Source organism: Oncorhynchus mykiss, chromosome 28, assembly GCF_013265735.2.
Source record: "Oncorhynchus mykiss isolate Arlee chromosome 28, USDA_OmykA_1.1, whole genome shotgun sequence".
Taxonomy (NCBI): domain Eukaryota; kingdom Metazoa; phylum Chordata; class Actinopteri; order Salmoniformes; family Salmonidae; genus Oncorhynchus; species Oncorhynchus mykiss.
Genome location: NC_048592.1, coordinates 19,523,726 through 19,530,660, shown reverse-complemented (window position 1 = coordinate 19,530,660; position 6,935 = coordinate 19,523,726).

The window sequence follows — 6,935 nt, the reverse complement described above, 5'->3', positions numbered from 1 at the left end:
ATACCATTACCATAAAGAATGATTAAAAACCAAGAAATGACATCATTTTCTATCAAAGCTGATATTCAATCTACATGGATTTTAGAAATGTGCTAATTTAGCTCTGTGATCCTAGATGTTTCAAAACTTAACATAAAGCGTTTTTTCCCAATGCTTGCTGTTACACAAAATCTGCTGTTTAAAAAAATACAACTAATGTATTCACAACTCTTTTGTCATTTACTGACTTTAGCTTTTATGAACTATTTTATTATATTATAGTTGTGCTGGTTGGTTCGACTATAGTATGCATTGGTTGAAGCTCAGTGTTAAGTTAAAATCTAGCTAGCAGCTGTAGGCTAGCAGCTGTAGCTAGCTAGAAATCACCAGTTGGGTGAGAAGCAAAAGTAAGGTAGCTAACTAGCTAGCTAGGTAAGTATATTTTGCTATGGAAGGTTTTTCATATGGCTGAAGTAATCTGTGTAAACATGGGGTGGCAGGTAGCATAGTGGTTAAGAGTGTTGGGCCTGTAACCGAAAGTTTGCTGGATCAAATCCCCAAGCTGACAAGGTAAAAATCTGTCGTTCTGAGCAAGGCAGTTAACCAGTGGGTTCCCTGGGTGCCAAAAATGTGGATGCTGATTAAGGCAGCCTACTGCACCTTTCATTCAGAGGGGTCGGGTTAATTGCGGAAGTCACATTTCAGTTGTACAGCTGACTACGTATCCCCCTTTTCCCCCCTAAACTGCTGACCTGGACACTTCTGTGTAATCAGAGCTGCTATTATAATCAGTTAGATGCACCAAATTTTGGTAAAACTGCAACACTGCTAATTTTTAATGCATGCACAGGGGCTCGCAAGTGGCACAGTGGTCTAAGATGGTGCTTGAGGCGTCACTACAGACAGCCTGGTTCGAATCCAGGCTGTATCATAACCAGTCATGATTGGGATTCCCATAGCAACACAATTGACCCAGCGTAATCCGGGTTTGGCCGGTGTAGGCCGTGATTGTAAATACGAATTTGTTCTTAACTGACTTGCCTAGTTAAATGTAAAAAAATTATGTGGCTGTTAGACGATCCGAAGAAAATCCTATCAGTGGCAGTCACTGCTGTTTAAGATGAGGGAGGACTTTTTTTTAATGGGCATGGCCTTATTTATATTACAGCATATTGGATGACTGTCATTCATATTCCATTCACCCAGCTCAATGTTACATTGATAGGTTTAGACATGATACTTCAATTTTCCCTATACCCATCATGAGGTTGCTACAACGTAGCCGACGAATGAAAGTTAGCAACTTAAATGCATAGGTCGAGAGAAATTTGAGTAGTCAAGGTGACAGACAGTGACACATTCAATAACACCTTGCACATTTTTGCATGCATCTAGCTGACCTAAGTTGTCATCATTAGTCCAACAGTTGCAAATGAGAGTTTTAAGTGGACAAATTCAGGTATATTTTTCCCCGTTTCATTCAGTTTTCTTCCGTTGAAGAAATGTTTTTCTACAGAATTGGCTGGAATGAATGTACCACAAGCAAACACAGAACTAGCAGCCACATACAGTATAAACCACATGATCACTTTGCTTGTTGTATATATAAATCCTTCTCGCTTCTACACTCTCTCCTCCTCTCACCTTTTTCCTTTTCTTGTGGACTTCAGTGCACAATACAACAGCTGCCGGTGACCAGGTGAAAAAAACTTTCCAATCCAGACTTTCATACCATAACAGCTAACCGTTACACACAGCCTACATCGTTGTCAACATATTAACGTCATATTAACGTCATAGTCAACATAACAACTAGAACTAATGCGGTAGTAAACCTGTTACAATCATGCATTGCAGTGTACAGCATGCAGTTTAGCAGTTATACCGGCGGACCCTAGTGGCAATAAATGAATAAAACCAAAAGCTTACCTTGACTTGGAAGAGTGTTGGATAGCCATAGCCAGCTAGCTAACATAGCATTTGATCCGTTTGAATTGGGTGTTTGAGTAGACTAAACTAGTTAGCTGCATTTGCTAGCTAAGTAAGTGAAAGTAAAAATATGTATACAGTACCAGTCAAATGTTTGGACACACCTACTCATTCCAGGGTTTTTCTCTATTTTTACTATTTTCTACATTGTAGAATAATAGTGAAGACATCAAAACTATGAAATAACACATATGGAATCATGTAGTAACCACAAAAGTATTAAACAAATCTAAATATATTTTAGATTTGAGATTCTTCAAAGTAGCCACCCTTTGCCTTGATGACGGCTTTGCACACTCTTGGCATTCTCTCAACCAGCTTCACTTGGAATGCTTTTCTAACAGCTTTGAAGGAGTTCCCACATATGCTGAGCACTTCTTGGCTGATTTTCCTTCACTCTGCGGTCCAACTCATCCCAAACCATGTCAATTGGGTTGAGGTCAGGTGATTGTGGAGGCCAGGTCATATGATGCAGAACTCCATCACTCTCCTTCTTCGACACTATTTTTATTTTTATGAAACTCACTGAGGAGGAAGGTCCTCCCCTTCCTCCTCTGAGGACTCTCCACCGAATTCTATCCCTTGCCTTATGCATTAATTCAGTATGCTCCCTCCTCTGTCAATACAATTTCCGTCTTGTCATTATAATCCAAATTTGCAGTGACTGATCAACACAGAGTCAAGCTCCCAAAAACCGGAAATCACCATCCACAACTAGAAAGTAGCAGGAGTGCGAGTTGCACACGAAGCATCCAGTTAAAACAACAACATCATAATGATCATTGCTTGCTAGCTTGTACAACCTGTGCGCAGTCAATAGAAAATGCTTGCCATGCTTGCTAACTTGGTTGGCTATAAAATGAAACTGTTTTAGACAAAAAAAATGCTTTAGAAGCAAGATAAATAAATATTCAATCAGTACTGAGTGAATGAACAAAACATTTTGGAATTAACGCGTGCTATCATCACCAGACTGTCCATTTGAATAGTGTCAGGTTGACATACAGTTGAAGTCGGAAGTTTACATACACCTTAGCCAAATACATTTAAACTCAGTTTTTCACAATTCCTGACATTTAATCATTGTAAAATGTCCCTGTCTTAGGTCAGTTAGGATCACCACTTTATTTAAATAATGTGAAATGTCAGAATGATAGAAGAGAGAATTATTTCTTTCAGCTTTAATTTCTTTCATCACATTCCCAGTGGGTCAGAAGTTTACATACACTAAATTTGTATTTGGTAGCATTGCCTTTAAATTGTTTAACTTGGGTCAAACATTTTGGGTTGCCTTCCACAAGCTTCCCACAATAAGTTGGGTGAATTTTGTCCCATTCCTCCTGACAGAGTTGGTGTAACCGAGTCAGGTTTGTAGGCCTCCTTGCTTGCACATGCTTTTTCAGTTCTGCCCACAAATTTTCTATAGGTTTGAGGTCTACAAAAGTATAAAAAAAAAAAAAGTATTAACTTAAGGGGGCTGAATAATTTTGCACGCCCAATTTTTCAGTTTTTGATTTGTTAAAAAAGTTTGAAATATCCAATAAATGTCGTTCCACTTCATGATTGTGTCCCACTTGTTGTTGATTCTTCACAAAAAAATACAGTTTTATATGTTTATGTTTGAAGCCTGAAATGTGGCAAAAGGTCGCAAAGTTCAAGGGGGCCGAATACTTTCGCAAGGCACTGTATGTAAACTTCCGACTTCAACTGTATAGACAGGCGCGTGCCTTTCTAAATAATGTCCAATCAACTGAATTTACCACAGGTGGACAATCAATAGTTAGAAACATCATACGCAAGTATAAACACCATGGGACCACGCAGCCGTCATACCGCTCAGGAAGGAGACGTGTTCTGTCTCCTAGAGATGAACGTACTTTGGTGCGAAAAGTACAAATCAATCCCGGAACAACAGCAAAAGACCTCGTGAAGATGCTGGAGGAAACAGGTACAATAGTATCTATATCCACAGTAAAACGAGTCCTATTTCGACATAACCTGAAAGGCTGCTCAGCAAGGAAGAAGCCACTGCTCCAAAACCACCATAAAAAAGCAAAGAAAAAGGGGGAGGCTTGCAAGCCGAAGAACACCATCCCAACCGTGAAGCACAGGGGTGGCAGCATCATGTTGTGGGGGTGCTTTGCTGCAGGAGGGATTGGTGCACTTCACAAAATAGATGGCATCATGAGGCTGGAAAATGATGTGGATATATTGAAGCAACATCTCAAGACATCAGTCAGGAAGTTGAAGCTTGGTCGCAAATTGGTCTTCCAAATGGACAATGACCCCAAGCATACTTCCAAAGTTGTGGCAAAATGGCTTAAGGACAACAACGTCAAGGTATTGAAGTGGCCATCACAAAGCCCTGACCTCAGTCGTATAGAAAATGTGTGGGCAGAACTGAAAAAGTGTGTGCGAGGAAGGAGGCCTACAAACCTGACTCAGTTACACCAGCTCTGTCAGGAGGAATGGGCCAAAATTCATCCAACTTATTGTGGGAAGCTTGAGGAAGGCAACCCGAAACATTTGACCCAAGTTAAACAATTTAAAGGCAATGCTACCAAATACTAATTGAGCGTATGTAAACTTCTGACCCACTGGGAATGTGATGAAAGAAATAAAAGCTGAAATAAATCATTCTCTCTACCATTATTCTGACATTTCACATTCTTAAATTGAAGTGGGGATCCTAACTGACCTAAAACAGGATATTTTTACTCAGATTAAATGTCAGGAATTGTGAAAAACTGAGTTTAAATGTATTTTGCTAATGTGTATCTAAACTTCCGACTTCAACTGTATTATACATATATATTTGTATATTTTTTAGCATGACACTCTAACTCCATTATCCCTCACAGTATGAATTAGCCTGTTTGAGAAGGTTTGAATTCTAAGCAACTTGTCTACATATTGTTGAAGTACAATAGACCAACATAGCTACTGTAGTACTTCAACACTGTGTGCTGGAAAACGTTGGTAGAGCATGGGTAAAGTACGCAGTACACACAGTGGCCAGTTTATTAGGTACACCATCTAGTATTTTCCACTCCTCAATCCTCAATTCTCCAGTGTTGGTGGTCACATGCCCACTGGAGCAACTTCTTGTTTTTAGCTGATAGGAGTGGAACCCGGTGTGGTCGTCTGCTATAATAGCCCATCTGTGACAAGGACAGACGAGTTGTGCATTCCGAGACGCTGTTCTGCACACCACTGTTACAATGCCCTGTTATTTGCCTGTTTGTGGCCTGCCTGTAAGTTTGCACGATTCTTGCTATTCTTCTTCGACTTCTCATCAACGCGCTGTTTTCGCCCACAGGTCTGCCTCTGATGTTTTTTGTTTTGTTTGTGAATGTGTATTATTGTAGCGTCATCTTTATTGCAAAAGTAAATGCAATACACAACTTTAAGCTACATAATAATTTTACAGAGGTAATGAATTGCCCATTTGATAAAACAGGACCATGTTTGAAAAACAAGTGGTTACAGTATGTCAATGTTACTGTTACGGTGCGTGAATGAGGACCCAAAAGCGAATTAACTTAAACAGAGCTTCTTTAATTACCAAACATAGGTAGGCTCAGACGGACCGGCAGATTCCGACAGGACAAGACAAGGTTACAGCAAACATGACGACAGTCTGGTTCAGGCATGAAACACAACAAACAAGAATCCGACAAGGACAGGAGCAGAAACAGAGAGAGATATAGGGACCTAATCAGAGGGAAAAAGGGAACAGGTGGGAAAAGGGGTGACGAGGTGGTTAGGAGGAGACAAGACACAGCTGGGGGAAAGAGGGGGAGAAAAGGTAACCTAACAACGACCAGCAGAGGGAGACAGGGTGAAGGGAAAGGACAGAGACAAGACACAACATGACAGTACATGACAGTACCCCCCCACTCACCGAGCGCCTCCTGGCGCACTCGAGGAGGAAACCTGGCGGCAACGGAGGAAATCCTCGATCAGCGCACGGTCCAGCACGTCCCGAGAGGGAACCCAACTCCTCTCCTCAGGACCGTACCCCTCCCAATCTACGAGGTACTGGTGACCACGGCCCCGAGGACGCATGTCCAAAATTCTACGGACCCTGTAGATGGGTGCGCCCTCGACAAGGATGGGGGGGGGGGGGGGAAGACGAGCGGGGGCGCGAAGGACGGGCTTGATGCAGGAGACATGGAAGACCGGGTGGACGCGACGAAGGTATCGCGGAAGAAGAAGTCGAACTGCGACAGGATTAATGACCCGAGAAATACGGAACGGACCAATGAACCGCGGGGTCAACTTGCGAGAAGCCGTCTTAAGGGGAAGGTTCTGAGTGGAGAGCCAAACTCTCTGACCGCGACAATATCTAGGACTCTTAGTTCTACGCTTATTAGCAGCCCTCACAGTCTGCGTCCTATAACGGCAAAGTGCAGACCTGACCCTCTTCCAGGTGCGCTCGCAACGTTGGACAAAAGCCTGAGCGGAGGGGACGCTGGACTCGGCGAACTGAGATGAGAACAGCGGAGGCTGGTACCCGAGGCTACTCTGAAAAGGAGATAGCCCGGTCGCAGACGAAGGAAGCGAGTTGTGGGCGTATTCTGCCCAGGGGAGCTGTTCTGACCAAGACGCAGGGTTGCGAAAAGAAAGACTGCGTAAGATGCGACCAATAGTCTGATTGGCCCGTTCTGCTTGACCGTTAGACTGACGGAAGCCCCAATCAAACGGCAAAACTCCCTCCAAAATTGAGACGTGAATTGCGGACCTCTGTCCGAAACGACGTCCGACGGAAGGCCATGAATTCTGAAAACATTCTCGATGATGATCTGTGCCGTCTCTTTAGCAGAAGGAAGCTTAGCAAGGGGAATGAAATGAGCCGCCTTAGAGAACCTATCGACAACCGTAAGAATAACAGTCTTCCCCGCTGACGAAGGCAGTCCGGTGACAAAATCTAAGGCGATGTGAGACCACGGTCGAGAGGGAATAGG